Genomic DNA, 16984 nt, shown 5'->3' with positions numbered 1-16984 from the left:
CCCGCTTGTATAAAAACATACCTTCTCTTTATTGCCTTCTTTTTTGAGAAGAACAACTACCATGTATCATTTGATATATCTGTAGATAGGACAAAGGGCCCGCTGAATGCTGATTCTAATTTTGGCAACCTCTGGCATTCTTCTTTCGAAGAGATTACTGCTCTTATAATTGCTTTATTCCATCCATACAGCTCATGATTCATCACTTTTTGGATGCCTATGTTTTCTGCGAGAGATTTTAAATATAACTTTCAACATAATTGAGGCACCCGATAAACCTCTGGCATTGTAACTTATCTTCCTACTGATTCAGAAATTGTTCAATCTTTTTCAAAACATGATCTTGCATTGTAATTTTTTCTTCTTTGAGTTTGATGCTGAGAAATTCTATTTCCCATTTTGCAGTTTGGAATTTATATTCTGATTTTGATAATCCAATACCATGTTTGACATGTATCTCAACAAAGATCTTAAGATGTTGCAGATGCTCTTCTACTGTATGTGAGACTATTAGAAAACCATCAATATAATTTATTATGAAATCATAGCCTATAAAAATTTCATCAATTCTTCATTGAAATTTTGATGGCACATTTTCAAGACCGAATGACATGACTGGTTATTCATACAATCCAAGTGGAGTGTAGGATGCTATTTTATGTATGTATCCATATCAAGATTTGCAATCAAACTTTGAAAATATTTTCTATTAGGCAGCCCTTTGCATTAACATCTCTTTGTTGGCAAAGACCACTTTAGATCAACTGTCACACTATTTAGAGGAATGTAGTTGATTACCATTCTTGTCTTTCCTCTTTTTATCTCCGTGTGATTTCTTACTATAAAGTTTGCGTTTGCATAGTGTGATTATGATTTTCTGATCAGGCCTTTATCCTCTAACTCCTTGATCTGAGAATTAATTTCTTTCATGTAAAGTTTAGAGGCTACGATTAGTCTGCTCGGTACAAGAAGGTTGTGCACAGTAAGTATGTGTGTTGTTGGTGAATCTTTATTCCAAAATTATAAAGGATGTTCTACACAACATGATTTCAGTAAATCCACGACATGTGTGAATTCAAGAAGACAATATATTTTCTGTCCTGGTAGTAGATTTCATGGCTTTAATAGCCTTGATTCTCTTTGCTTTCTCTTCAAATTCCAGTTCTTGTTTCATGATTTGAAGTAGTCATTTCCTTTGTCATAGCTTCTTTTTGTCTTCTTTTGTTTTGCATTCTTTTGAAAGAGGCAGACAGACGTGGGACTACCTGTTGTTCTTTTCTTATTTTGAAGAGAATACAGTCTCTACAGATAATGTATGACCAATTTGATCAATTGTGATTGATCCACGCCTGATGTCATGCCCGACATTATCGATATGTATAAAGTTTGCACTGATCATTTTTTATCCTATTTTTACAGTTACATTTAAGGCAAAATTGTGTGGCCTTCTTTCTCCGTTCATTGTTTCTACTTTGGTGCCTTTATGATAATATAACTATTTGCTATTATTTCTTTTTTGCAAAAATTCATGTATGCACCTATATCAATGAAGGCTTGTCTTTTTTTCCATTTTTCCCTTTTATCTGTAGCAATTTGCATTGGGATAATCATGAAAATGTTAGAAAGTGACATCTTTTTTATTTGCCTTATCTCCAAATTTTTAAGACTATCTTTTGGTGTGAAATTCTAAAAGGTAATAGGAGTTGTACCTTTTTCTTCTATGGCCTTTGCTACTTTTTCTAAGGCTGCCCACCTTTCTTGGTATCTTGGGGCTATTGGGACTTCATCATCAGAATAGATTTTCTGTATTTCGGAATCTAATTCACGAAATTGTGATTCTTTCGAGTCTATGGTCTTTTCACTACTTTCACTATGAATGATTTCATAGTAGTTGATGTGAAATTGTTGCAAAATTTACTTCTACACATGGACTCGTATTTGCACTGTTACGTCTTCTTCTTTCTTTTTCGACACCACGCAGATTCGCTCTCCTCTACTAAAGACGTTTTAAAATGCTAACGATGGTCGGTAGGTAGGTGTGTTGTTGGCATCATCTTGATTTGTCTAGGGGCTCTGCTAGGGCATTTGTTGGCATAATGGCCCTTCTTTTGGCTAGAAAAACACGTATCATCTTTTTTTGTCATTATTTCTTCTTCTCTTGAAGAATCTATAGGTCTTGAACTCTTGAACTGCTTTTTTGTTTTGGTTCTTCTGAACCTTGGCTTGAATCTTCTTGGCAGATTATGTTCTTATGTGCCATCGATTTGACTATAGATATTTTTTATGACTTTCGGCAATTCATTTTTTGCCCGTTCTGTAACACAACTTTTGATTTCTTATGGGACTATCTGTTACAGATCTACGAGAGTTAAACTTTTTACCAGTACATTTTTGTGAGATAATTCATCCAAGACTATATTGCCAAGTGATTCTGGCAAAGAAGCAAGAAAAAACATACCAATTGTTGGTAGTGCATGTGCTCCAAGGTGATTTGCTTCATTGAGATAGTCTTCAGCGTACTGCTAAGCCAGTTTGATGACTGGTGTGCTAGTTGGTTGGGCTGAAACTCCAAAATTATTTGGTTTCCCAACACTGCTAGGTCTTCTTGCATGATCTCTTGTTTTTATGAATCTAGTAGAAATTTCCACCAGTCCTAAAAAGGTGAATGGTAATATTCTCCATGCTTGTTCTCGAGACATCCTTTTCTGAGTAACCACCACATACAGGTGTTGGACCCACAGTCGGATTGCTTCAGTGACTTTTGTGGCTGGACATGTATCGATATTCAAAATTGGTATTTTTGATCCTAGGGAGCTAACATGCTTTTTTACTTCTGGCAGCCGATTTTGTTGCCGATAATGGAACATCCTCATGTAACCTTTAGAATCCTCAACATCACTACAATTGGGCATAAGATAAAAAAATTTATATGAGAGGGGTTTTGGTCGACTATTGAAAGAGTAGGGGCTAATCTCTTTGATCGACAGGTTTTTGGAGTGTGCATTTAAGGCTTCTTTTTCTTGTGCCTTAAACTTTTTTCTCACCACATCTAGGAGGGACTTGATAGTTTCCATGTTATTATGGATGGCTTGGAGTTGTTCTTCAATCCTTTTGAAGTGTTTGTCTGCATACGTGCTCCAATGGATAAGATAGTTGAGTTGCCTGGTATTGTCATCCTGTGTTTTTGATGACTCGGCTGAGTGTAGGAGCAAATATCTTACATCTACTTTGAACTTGGGCAGACCGTTCTAAACTTCATCTGTCGTGGTAGTAGTATAGACCATTTTTTGTGGTCAGTCTCCATTGAGAACATAGTTTGCTTTTTCTCCTATTTCTGTTTTAGGAAAAGTCATCATCATCATCTTTCCTGCAGAATCCCTCCCTGTTGGGGGATGACATCTCCTCAAAGAAATTCTTGATGGTTGCAAGTACCGGAGGTAGGCATAGTGACCTCGTTGGTTGCAACTGTAATTGAGATTGCCTGTGGGCATGCTATTCTAGATATTTTGAGAATATGCCATTCCAGGATTTTCTCTCTTTGTATTTTTGATTTTGCAAAAACTCTCGAATTGTTGGATACCCCTTGTAGAAAACCTCGAATTGTTGGATACCCCTTGTAGAAAACCGTCGTTTGAGATCTCCATTCCGGCTTGCATGATATTTTTATTCATGGAAAGAGGATAGTTCATTCCATAGTCCAACTTGAAACTAGTGATAGTGCTCTGCGGGAGATTGAAGGTGCATCTCTAGGCCATGGTAGCATATATTGACTTGGTAATTAGATTTACATCTTTGGTCTGAACACAAAGGACGAATGCTTGTAGGGGGCGGGGATCCTATCTTGACAGCATGAAGTTTGGCTATACACATGCTCATCGTCACAGTATGTTATAGTGTGCTCCACGAGTTTTGCTTCATGGTGTTTGATGCATTATATTTCATGCTCTCATATGTATTCCCAATCAATTCGTTCATCAAAAAACAAACAGGAACAAATAGATCACCATAATCTGGGTGTGTTACTATGTATTTGACATAAAGTTATTACATATATATACATATAACATATATAAGTAAACATATATATTGCACATTATACGTACATATAGTTTGTTGTGTTATATGACATATGTAGTGTAGCTTTTCTTGTTTATCTTTCTCCTTTATGCACAGAAAGAATTGATCGGGGTGGGCGTCGCTTTTTCTTATGTCAATATGTTACCTCTTTCAGATTCATAAATATTTCTTTTTGTTTTTAAGCTAAAGTGCGCTTGTCAGATGAATAGATCAACGAGACACCTCTTATTAAACAAATGGTATTAAATTGCCCATAAAGGATGGTGTTGAGGTTTAAATGCTGGACTTAGAAAGCACTCAATCGAGCAAATTCATCGCCTTCAAAATCATCGCATTACATAAATGATTTAACTTTGATTTTTTAGGTTAGGATGAACTGAAGGATCATTCTTAGGCTATTACGGTTAATAATAAGGATGGGCCTCGAGTCCCTAGCCGTTGGTGGTGGTAATACCGTTTCACTCTGGGCGGGCTTTCCTCTTTCTGCTTCTCCCCCTTTCCCTCTTCCTCTTTCTCTTGCTGGTGGATCGGTCGGCGTCGTTAAGATCCTCTGGATGCACCTTCGGCCCTTTCTCCACTGGTAACTCTCTTTCTCCCTTGCCGGCAGAGGGTTTCACCGGTTGAAACCCTTGGCCGGCGACCTCTCTGGTTTTGGGTTTCGCCAGTTGAAACCCTCCGCCAGATCTCTTTATCTCTCTCTCTCTCTCTCTCTCTCTCTCTCTCTCTCTCTCTCTCTCTCTTCCCTGCCAGTCCGGCGAGGAGTCGGTGGACAACCACTCGAACTCGGTCCCCAGCGGTGGCTTCGTGGTCTTTCAGGAGGCAAAGACGCCTGATTCAGGCGGTATGCTCATGGATTCATCCTTGCAGCTCGCCGGCTTCGGCCTCTCGCCGTCTATGTCACCGGACTGGAGCCACGATTTGATGCGAGTGTTCACATCAGCGGAACCATGATTTTCTGTTGTCAGATTCTTGGTTCGAATTTGAATTTTAATCTTCAATCTCATTGTTCTTACTATTTATTTGTCCACGTACAATTTAGTTTCCAATGGGTGATGATCAGAGATTATTCATAATCTGAAGTTATTAGTCGATGGTAATTGTAGAGGCATGGGAAAAATCAACTGTTCAGGAGTGTGCTAATTTTATTGTCTACAATAATTGTGCACAATGAGTGGTTGTTCTTTGTTAACTGTTATTTGATTGTCCTCAATGTTCTCTGGCTTGTGACGTGCTAACTTCAGGTACGTACATCCAAATTGTTGTTCTATGTTTTCTTACAGCTATATACAAGTCAGTATCAAAACCTTGATTTTTCACCTGTAGCTGTAAAGTTTGGCATGTGAAGCACTTTATAAGATACTTGTATCCAAATTATTGTTCTATGTATTCTTTATCAGCATACTTTAGATTTGTTTTTCTTGTTATTTGTGTCATTCATGCAATGTGTGCTTGTGTTATATGTTCATCTTGGTTGCAAGCATAATGAAGTATAAATGTTTTATGTTTTTTATCTTCTTGCATGTAAGTATAGTTTGATGTGATTTTTACAGATCTTCATGTCAATAGGAAAAATTGTTTTTTAGAACTTTTTTTTTTTTTTCTTTTTTTTTTTTACAGAAACTGTTCTGAATTGTTAAAAAAATTGTAAATTTTGGTCTTTTGAAATCCTCTATTTTTCTGTAGAGCTAGCGCTTAGTTTTGGTATCATCTCTTTACAATATAATGTCTTCTTAACCTGGGTTTGTGAACCTATCGTAATTGGAAAAGTCTGCCCTTGTTTTATCTGAATTTGGGTCTGATTTTTGGTCTGAAGTTTCTCTAGTATCACTAATATCAGCCCACAAAATTTTAGAGCCTTCTCTTTAGGGAGTAAAATTCCTTCCTCCTGGTGACATAGCATTTGATGTCAAGAACTCTGATAAAAGAGAAAACCTTCAATTCTGTGTAAAAACGTTTTAAAAGTGTTTTCTCACACAATGATAATGCCTTTGCTTTATTCGTAGTACTTTCCTGAATAAAAGGAGAATTTCAAGTTTCTGTTGCCAATCGATAGAAGAGGAAACCTGAAAAAAATTTGGATATGAGCAGTAAGGGAAAATCCTATGATGCTGAGAAAATTAAGATTAGGAAATGCTATTGACTCTGATGATTAAGCATCTAAAAGGATTTAACGTGAAAATATCCTAAGAGAGAAGCCATAATGCTCTGTAAGATCTTGGCAGGTAGCAAAATGAGAGTTGAGAGATGGGCTCGGGGCTTGTGTAGTCGTTCTTCTGAGTCAGTAATCAAGAGTACCGGGTTGACATATAGGTGATTTATGTCTATTCCGCGAAGATGACGACTTATGAACTTTTGGCATATCGAAAACCCGTAAGGTGAAGCGGGTTGGAGACGTGACAAAACTACACATAACTACCAAAGCGGTGGAGCTTCGTAGTAGCCTTTTGGGTGGTGAGGTATTCCCTCAAAGGTGAAGGTCGGCCTAAAAAAAATCAAAGGCAAGAAAAAAAAAATCAAAAATGCAAAAGAAATAAGGAAATGAAAAAAGAAGCAAAAGGTGCCTGTCAAGAGATGAAAGATATGAAGGCTGAATTCTTAAGGATTGAATGTGACAATCTTTCGTGGATGTGTGATTCTCGGTTCAATATCAGCTCCTTTTTTTTATTATCTAAGAGGTTGAGGATGATTCCTTTATGTTCATATTCTGGAAATTGAAAGGCATCCCTTCTAGTGCATCGGCAACATTGATGCGAAATGAAACCCGATGCTTGTACGGTACTATGTGTAAATGAAGGCCATACTGTTTGCACAACACAAGCACTCAAGCTTATGAGTTAAATTAATCATTTTTGAACTATTTCAAAATAAAAACTTGACATCTCTTGTCATGTTTTCAGGCTTCCTAGGGATATGAGGATGTAACCAATCATCCTTTGGTCTTGAAAGATATTTGGTCATTTTATTACCAAACTGCTAATTCCATACATGGAATAGAAGAAACCGGTCAAACCTAGTCCGTCATGTTGAGTGTGGCAAATTCTCTATTCTGTCCTTTGTCTCAAGAGAGGTAGACCATTTGGGACCAGATATGAAACTTGACCTATTATTCCTTCTTAATGAATGTCTTCAGTCTGCATAACCTAGACTTAGGGTGTTTTTTTTCAAAAGCATTGGTTGATTTGAACACTGACGTTTTTGTAAAAGTTGACTACTCTTGTTTCTTAGATAGGTATTTTAAGTATCCAGCATAGGTAAAGGTTATTGGTTTGATTTGTTTTCAAATAGGATCATATTCTGGTTTACTTTTAGTTTTGTTGAGTTGGCAATTGTTGGTTAGATTTTATAGTAGTTCATTCTTTTTCTTTTTTCTCCTTTAGTGGTTTTTAACATAGTGTTTGCCTTGTCGTGTTTAGTTCTCACTTTCATTGTGGCATGGGTTGTTTAGGAGCCTTGTTGACTTAGTTGATTGGTTTTCACTTTTCAATGCCTTTACTTGATTTTTTGATAAATAAAATCTGAAAAAGTTCATGGGTCTGATGGTTGTGTCGCACGCTGATATCAATGGTCATTAGGAGAAATTGTTTTCAAAACATCCTCTTCAGGATGTTTGACTGTGCACTAGTTTCATGAAAAACCTGGTTTTGCATAACCTGGCAAGGGTTGGGGAGGGGGGGGATTGTCGTTGTTTTGGGCTTGGGCGCGACTGAACTGTTGTAGCTTCGGAGGTGTGTTTTGCACTGTTGTTTCTCATCTTGCTGATAATCTTGTTGTCCTTCTTCAGAGGTAATATTTAATGATCTATGTCTTCTTGAGCTGTTAATGATTTATGTCTTCTTGAGCTTTCTATTTTCCTCGTTTTGGTGGTCATCATTTGTTCACTTGTCCGTTAGCTGGTTGTAGAAATAGCTCTTAGGTGAACTTTGTCCATTTTGTGGGCTGTGAACTACATTGGTTTGTGGGGCCTGCTGACATGCAGTCTTCCACTAGTGTTCAGTGGGTAATTCATGGCTCTTTCAAGGTACTCCTCTTTTGTTGCCCCACCTATTATGATTTTTAGTATGAAAGGTCTATGGCAGAAAATGTAGATGAGGAGAAATTCCCCATTTATATGCACTTCCGGCCTGGGTTCATCTTTGACAGCAGGACTTCAAGGTGCGTATATTGTTACATCTGCTAGTTAATTCACAACATCCAGGTTTTGATTTTACAATCTCTTATTTATCAGTTGGTCCATTATCAGAGACGGAAAAGGGAATAAATAGAGTCATGGCTTTGAGATACATTTAAGTACAGACTTGTTTGATGTAAATGTGAAAATGTAAATGTGAAAGCTAATTTTGATCTACATGGCCTTTAACTGAGTGAGGATGCGCCTTCAATTGTTCGGTCTCACTGGACCTGGGTCCTTGCCTAATATAAGTGGAGTAAAACGCAAGTCCAGACTGACTGAATCCTAGGAATATGAATGGCTTAGACTGGTATTTAACTCAGGCTTTCCCATGTCCAATCTACTTATTTCAGATTCAGGTGAGGACGTGGTTCTAGATGTTGGTACTAAATTCTGGTTCAACTGGGAAATTTGAAAATTTACATGGGGATGAGATCCTTGTTGCATATCCAAGACATACACAACAAACTGAATACAGATCCTGTCATCATGTTGAGCCTTCAAGACATTGACAGTACACTGCCACATGTTGACGGCACGGTTCCTGGTTTGTCAGTCAGCCTGTTGTTCCATTGATCTATTAGGCTTCCAAATGGTTCCAATAGATCTCCTAAGAGTTCTTTAATTTGAACTAGATTTTTCAATAGGCAAAGGACGAACGAATGTCAGTTTGCTCATCTCCAATTATGAGTAGATTGCAGATGCCTTCTACGAGATGTGCTTCCTTGGATACTTAAGGTTTTTCATTCTTTTAAAGAAGGTAATTAATGCAGAATTTAACGCACCAAGAGAGGCCAGACTATACACCATTTTTATTTTTATTTTTATCGGTGTGTCAGGCCCATTCAGCCCTCGTTGGCATATTAACTTTTCTTCATTAATTTGATTACGGACGGTATTTTGATGAACACAAAATTGATGCCGAGACATGCACACACATTCAAGGGGCAGGCTAGCTGAGAAGACGGATGAATTTTTGGGGGGAGAACCACTAAAATCTCCACGTGTTGGCACAGGCACTAGTACTGTTCTGCAACAATAACTGAAGAGTGGCTTGCAAAAAAAAGAAAACATTACCGTGCACCCCGGCGAAGACATGTAGAATAGGAACAAAAGAAATAAAAAGAAAGAAAAAAAAAATTACCTTGCAGATTCGGAACTAGCAACATTACAATTCGGAACTAGCAACATTACAAGGGGAAGAGGAAGAGGCAACATATCGAGAGGAAGCTTGCGAGAAGGAAAAATCGCAAGAGAAAGGTAAATCAGGGACGCGCAGCTTCTCCTTGGCAGGCTTTGACGCGGGACGTATCCATAAACGACGATCGATTGCAGAAGTTCCAGAGTTGGATCGCTGAGCCTGAAAATGACAATGGAAGGCAGAGAGAGAGAGAAAGAGACACACACAGAGAGATAAAGAGGGGGAAGAGATAGAGAGGGGGAATGGCGTGCCCATGGATCATCAGCCACCAAAAGAAGGGCGAGGGATGCTGCGACAGCAACCTTCTCCCTCCCTCTCTCTCTCTCTCTCTCTGGTGTGTGTGTCAATTGGTGATGCAAACGTGTTTTACTGGTTTCAGAACCGCGGGTGCCGCCGCCGCCTTCAGTCCGGAATCCAAGCTTTGATCAGGGACGAAAAGAGTGGTTTCAACGCCGACCCGGTACCTTTCTTCACCCTTTTCTCCTCCTCTCCATGATTCGGCCTCGCCGTATCTCCCTGAGGGTAACGCTCCTGCTCCGGCCCGACCTTTCATCTTCAATGATCTTTTTCATCTTCAAACGAAGGGATCCGCTAAATGTTTTCACAAACATAAACAAGAAAAGCCGGCACCCACCGCGTGCAAATCTTTCTTTCTTTCTTGTGCGCACCGTGATCAAACTTTCTTGCATTGCATGAAGGAGATAAACATCTGTGCATGGAGAACAAAGATAAACACAGATTCATGTTCATGGAGGACAAAGATAAACAAGAACGACACCCCACAAGAAAAAGCATTCTCTCTCCCTCTCGCTCTGCGTACGTGAATGGAGATACAGGGACACTCCCACGTCGACGTGGCGGAAAGAGGGGGTTGCAGCATGAAATCGGCAAGCCCGCGTTCATCATTATATTTCTTTTTAGTTTGTGTGTTTATTCCATGGTGCTGCAAAGCAAATTTTAATATTTAAACGTTTTTACTTAATTTTAATTATTCAATGTATTTTTTATTCTTGAAATATATTAGCTTTCTTGTCTCTGTCCCTCTGGTCTTTGGATGGGTTCAGTAGATCAGATGGCGATTAAAAAATGCTTTCAAGTTTTTTTGTACCGTGGTAAAAATGTGGTAAAAATGTGGTCCGGTGTTTGTTTACCGTGAGGGTTCCACATAGTATGCACAAATTATACATGTATTATTACATATATCATATATTTTAATACATGTATATACATACAATAATTCATATTATGTAGACTACGTTGTATACATAATAATATACATTACAGTTAATGTTATATTTGTATACGTTATATATATATAACATATATATGTATACATACATATATGTTACAATAATATATGTGTTATACGTTATATACTTATAACTTTATGTTATATGTTGTAACATATAATATGTTATAACATATATATCTTAATCACAACTATGTAGGTTGTAGGTATATATTATACAATATATATGTTGTATAGGATATGTACATTACAACACATTATATTACATATTACACATTGCTATGTGACATATATGTATATACATATCTCCATAGACATATGTGTATGTTATATACATATAAGATGTATACATTATAATATTTATATTAGATCATATATAGTATATATATGTATAATATAAATACATGTTTTGTAATATGTAATGTTATATGTTACGCTGTATTACAAAATTTATACATGTATGTAACATGTTATATATATACGTACATATACGAAGAGTATAATGTACTGTATGCATATATACGTATCATGTTATATACACATTACATATATACGTATTATGTATATATATATATGTATATATAATATACAGTAACATACTATACATATAATATGTAGTGCACATATATAATATACTACTATTACCTACATATAATATAATAGTTATATATACATATATAGCATCTATATTGTATAATTATATAATAGTTATATATAATATAATCGTTTTATATATGTATATAACATATATATAATATACTACATTACGTATATCTTATGTAATATAATAGATATCAATATATGTCTATAACATATCTGTTATGTAGCATGTAATGTTATATTATAAAATTTTGTTAATGTATGTAAAATGTCATATATATGCGTACATAACACATAATATTACATATATACGTTATGCATACGTATATAATATATACATGTAATATTATATTATATATGAGGCCAAAACGAGGAGTTCTGGTTTCCTCATTCAACAATGGGTCAAAATGAAAAATCAAACGGAAGATAATTAACAGAACAAAATGCCAAAGTATTAACCAAGAATATTAACTAAAAGAAGAAGCACATCAGACAGAGATAGCAGGAATGAGAGACAGAGAGAAAACATGAGAGAGAGACGGTGATTGAGCTTCATGTTCTGGCTCATCGTGAGACCTTGGTCATTTGCTTTATCCGCCAGTTAGCCAGTTAAGTGTTACATCCATAGCCATCGAAGGGGCATCAAAGGAAATGGAATGCTTGCATCTGGGCATTCAAAAAATAAATGAGGTGTACTAGGAAACCATGTGGAACCCAAGTTTCTAAGTCAGTTAAAGAGTTAAAAGACGTTTTGGGCAATGTAGAGTGTAAAAAATGCTGTTGGGTAGCCGTTGCTCATCCAAGGAGCAGGTACACCTTTGACTCTTAACATTATTAACACATTGTGCCAAATTTTATTTCTCCTTTCTATCAGTGTCAGTAGGAATGTCTTAACCGGCCAAAGATACTCATTAAAGAGTCCTCACTGCCTAGAACATCCTTGACAGAGAGCCAAGCTTTACCAAATAACTTGGATTTGCCAGAGAACTCAAGAAATAGAGGATCTATATGTCCAAAACCGGGCTGCTTCAATCTAACTTTTCTTTTAGCACCTACCATGTTTGGAGAATTGCTGCCCAGAAGTTCTCTTACCACCTTTCGGAAGTGCCTGTACTTAAAGGAAATAGACCTCATTTGCCAACCAAGCAAACGATCGAGGTTCTAGTCTCTTGTGTGGACTGAATAAATAACCTTGTGTGGAACACCACACCAATCGTGCAGTCCCATCTTCAATTCCAGAACGCATAGCTCAAGTCGTTGTTACTTTAGCATGTCGTGAGCCAACACATTGTCCACAGTTTCTTGCAGAGGATAGAGGATGAAGAGTCAGAGGAAGCCCAACTTGGTTATGACTCTGAAGGCATTGCATGACCGAGCCACAGTTCAACCTCTTAAGGGAATAAAACAAACCACAAAACTTTGTTTCCGAAATCTAGCCTAAATTGCACAACTCCATCTGAAAGTAAAAGAGAAATTGTTTCACTGACTGAGCAGGCATTTGCTGCAGGTAAAGAGAGCTTACCAAGCTGGAAACCTTCTAACTGTTGCAGATAGTCAAAACAGGTTCATATCCATTTGCACGTCTTGAACAATTTGCAGGGTTAGCCATCAGATGCTGTGGTGATGAAACAGACCTGCGTCTTCTGAGGTAGTTCGAGAGATTTGAAATGATTTGCCAGAAGATGCCACACTCAGAATATACATCATTGACAGAGACTGAAATAAGGGGTATCTAAAAATGTGAAGCCAACAGTAGTCACAACGACCAAATTGACAACAACCGGAACTAGAGACAATTATCCATCTTCTGGCAGTGATTTGCACAGCGGCTAATCCTACTCCACGATAAGTCGGCCATCATGTAATCTCTTTATCTCTCTCCAGCATGATCCCCATCCAAACCCATAAGGATACCCGTAAGATATAAGAAAGAAACAAAGAAAAGCTCATTTTTTGGGCTTCTTTAATCTAAACCATCATATATGAATACGAAGAACTTCAGCCAGCTTGTTCTCTACAATCTGACTATCCACCGGGGTGGTCTCTGCTGCTCCTTTTTTTTCCACAACCAACAAAAGAAAAGACCAACAGACCGAAACATTGTGCATATATACTTGGAAATTTTAAAGAAAATTTACCATCAGAGTTGGGCGATTTCATCCTCCGAAGCACCATGAAAGATTCTTACAATTGAAATGTGCTCTTCATCGGGATTGATTTGATGGACTTGAAATGTGCAACATCTCTGTTAGCATGTGCCACTCTGTTTGCATGCCTTGAAACATCTTATTTGGGTTCCAATTAGTCAAGTGGATGCATAGTCACAAATAACACGTTCTATTCAAAAAAAACATGCTAAAGTGCAAAAAATAAGTCTGCCAAAGAGCGAAAAAATATTTTCTTGGAAAAAACTCAAAAATGAAAAAAAAGAACCTAAAACATTTTTTTTTAACATCTTTTCATTTTGGATGCTTTTCATTTTTTTTGCATTTTAACATATTTTTATTTTTATTTTTTGCATTTTTCGCATTTCTTTTACATGTTCACTACCACATTTTAAAATTTTCACAGCCGAGATTTTTTGAGAAAAACAATCTGTATTATACCCGAGAAAAACCTTGCAGTTTAAAACCGGTAAACGATATTTGTGACTATGATTTTGATTAGTTTGGTATTTGCAACCACATTTGAGCTTTCAGCTTATGTTGAGCTTTGTTTGCTTGGGAAATAATTTTTTGCTTTTCCCTGTTTTTTTGCATAGTTGTGCAACATTTAACTGAACAAGTGCTGATCAATTGAGTGAATCTTTTCTCTGTTTAGGTTCAAAATAAAAGCCAGCAAGTCAATGACCAGGCATTGGTGAGTTTCTGCTTGTGTCTATAGTCCCTTCATTTTTTTTATGTTCACATGTTTGCATCATTTTCCTTATCTTCCTCTTCCCTTTTACATACAGGTTCGCTGTGAGTACAGCATGGCTAATTTTAGCACTGGTGATCACAACAGGAGGCCAAAAGGGAACAGGTTTTATTCATTATGAATCATTTCTAGCTTTTTCTTCTGACATGGTTCTTGCAACTAGTCACTTTCAAGTGTCAGTTTTCTTTATCTGGAGGGCAGATGATGCAAGATGAAAGCATAACTAAATCTTGTAATTGGATCTAGTTATATTTTCAATACTTGTAAATGGATCCAGATCCACAATCCATCCCTTTCTCTTTATAAAGGGACGATGGTTCATTTTGTAAAAGAGTCAAAAGTTGAAAGAAATGAAGTGTTTTCTTATTTTTCTTCTGTTCTTCTTGTTCCTTTGTTTCTTTGCTTGAGTTTTAGTCTAGTTTTAGTTTAGTCTTAGTTTAGTCTTGAATGCCATTGGATTAAGATTCTTTAATCTTGATTCTTTCTTGCATCAGCAGAGCTGTTCTATGATGCTGATGTTGAAATTACTGCATAATTATGATTTGCTTCTATGTTTTGTTGGTAACAAGGCCACTACTTATTTTGGAGGACACAACCACCTTATGCCTTTTTTATCATGACAGGTGGTTTTTTTTTTTTTTTTGGAGATGTATCTTCTCTATGCATGATCTTGGACTAGGTGCTATGTCACATGGGTGCGAGGTGCGGGTACCAGTGGGGCACCTCCCAAAAAAACTTGGGTGCAGGGGTGCCGCAAGGGTATATGTACACATTTAGTTTATAGATATAAGTATATGTGTTCATAATATATATATAATTATGTGGTTGTTTTTTAGCTTAATCGGGCCTCTTTTCTTACTTTTAATACTGTAAATAAAGAAAGAGAGGGAGAGAGAGAAGAAAAAGAAAGAGGGAAAAAAATTTAAAAAGTGAATAAGAAAATCTTTTTTCTGTTCCTTTCTTGCTCATTTAAATTTATATTCTTTTGGAGCCTTCACATTATTCTGTGATCATACTCTTATATTGGGCTCTAGAAATAAATATATTTTTATCCTTAGTGTGCTTGGAAATCCCTCCAAGTTCTATCAGATTTTTATAAATGGTTGAAATTGTGAGCTAAATTTTTAGCTTTTTTATCTATGAATTCTAGTGAACTTGATGATCCGTTGTACATTTCTAATCTGTTCTAAAGATGAACTTCTTGTTGTGGCAGGCGTTCAACAGAAATTTCTTTGGTCATCCGTCAGACTATGGAAGAATGCATACTAACACATTTAATGCCTCGTTCTCAGGTTGGGGACTACCCTGATTTGAGTGAGCTGCCTTTTTTTAAGTTTCAATGTTATGATATTCTTGTTTTGAATCTTGTATTGTTGCAGATTGACATATTTGTACAAGTTCTTCAAGCTGATGGAGGTAATGTACCATGTCATTAGCATATAATATTTGTGTTTGTGTGTTAGAGAGAGAGAGAGAGAGACGTGCATGCACAACTTCTATGTGTTAAGATGTTGTTGCCTTTTAGGAACCAGGTCTGCATGTATCAATGCTGCAACATTGGCACTCGCAGATGCAGGGATCCCAATGTGTGATTTAGTTACTTCATGCAGCGCTGGGTATCTTAATAGCACTCCTTTGCTTGGTAACCATATTTTGTTTCTGTCTGAAATATGCCTCATTTCGAATTCCCTATGTGGAGTTATCTGTTTATCTTGTTATGCTTGTTGTTTTCCTGTCAACAGACTTGAACTATATCGAGGACTGGAGGCCCTGATGTGACCGTTGGAGTGCTAGCGAAGCTTGAGAAAGTCACACTTCTCCAGGTTCCCTGATGGAATGTGTTCTCTTCTAACATATTATTATTTTGAGATGTTACTATTGTCAGAAATGTTGACATTTATTTTTCAATGCAGAAAAAAGGAAATTAGAGAAAAATGAAAAAATAGGAAAAAACTGCAATAGTTTGAAAAAAAAAGCCACATTGAAGCTATCACATTTTAATTAATTTTGTATTCCTATCATCTTATCTGATTAATTTGTCTGCCATAGAGGTTCTTGTACGCAATGACTTTATTAAGTTGATTGGACAAATGTTCCGGACAAGGGTAATGACTGAGTGGGCGCTTAGCCCCCATCTTTTTATTGGGTCCGCACAAGACCTCAACTCGTATTATTGCTTTCTTTTAATGGATCCCACCTGTTGTCATGGTGAATTCATTTCCTATGCACTCCATTGACCGAAATAATAGACAAAAGGTTAGTTGCTTTAGCAAAAGGCCATCCCTTGAGGATTGTAAATCCTTGTAAAGGCAGGATATGGAGGATATTGTAAATAGGAGCTTGAGGACATTCCCCCTTTAGGAATTGATGTGCCATATCTGCTTGTTAGCACTGATAGATTATTCCCATGTTTTGAGAAGGGCAGTAACACCAGTATAAAAAAATTAAAGAAGCTTTATGTGCACGTGTGTGCAGTGTGCACAGATATGTGCTTGCACATATTTGAGCGTGTTTGCAAGCAAGCCTCTCTCTGTTTCTCTCTCTGTCTCTTTCTCCCTTATTGGCCAGCCTTAGGCTGGACTTGCATCAAGTGCCAGTTGAATATGCAACAGTTTGCTTCAGCTGATTGGTTGATCGATGCCACCATTGATGAGAAGAGAAACAAGTGGACATGCATTGGAAACACGCCCCCCTTCTCTCCCCTTTGTTGACCAATCTTTGGCTGGGCTTGCACAGTCAGAAAGGTCAGAACTAGCATATAGGCTGGTTCAAG

General features: G+C 37.1%; 1 pseudogene; it reads left to right on the top strand.

Annotated features, from left to right (window-relative positions):
* Positions 1-8812: 8812 nt before the first annotated feature.
* Positions 8813-16246, top strand: LOC116254753 (exosome complex component RRP41 homolog; annotated as a pseudogene).
* The last annotated feature ends 738 nt before the right edge of the window (positions 16247-16984 follow it).

This window comes from Nymphaea colorata, chromosome 5 (genome assembly GCF_008831285.2).
Source record: "Nymphaea colorata isolate Beijing-Zhang1983 chromosome 5, ASM883128v2, whole genome shotgun sequence".
NCBI classification, from domain to species: domain Eukaryota; kingdom Viridiplantae; phylum Streptophyta; class Magnoliopsida; order Nymphaeales; family Nymphaeaceae; genus Nymphaea; species Nymphaea colorata.
The sequence above is the reverse complement of the archived record's forward strand: the minus strand, read 5'-3'. Positions and strand labels throughout refer to the sequence as shown.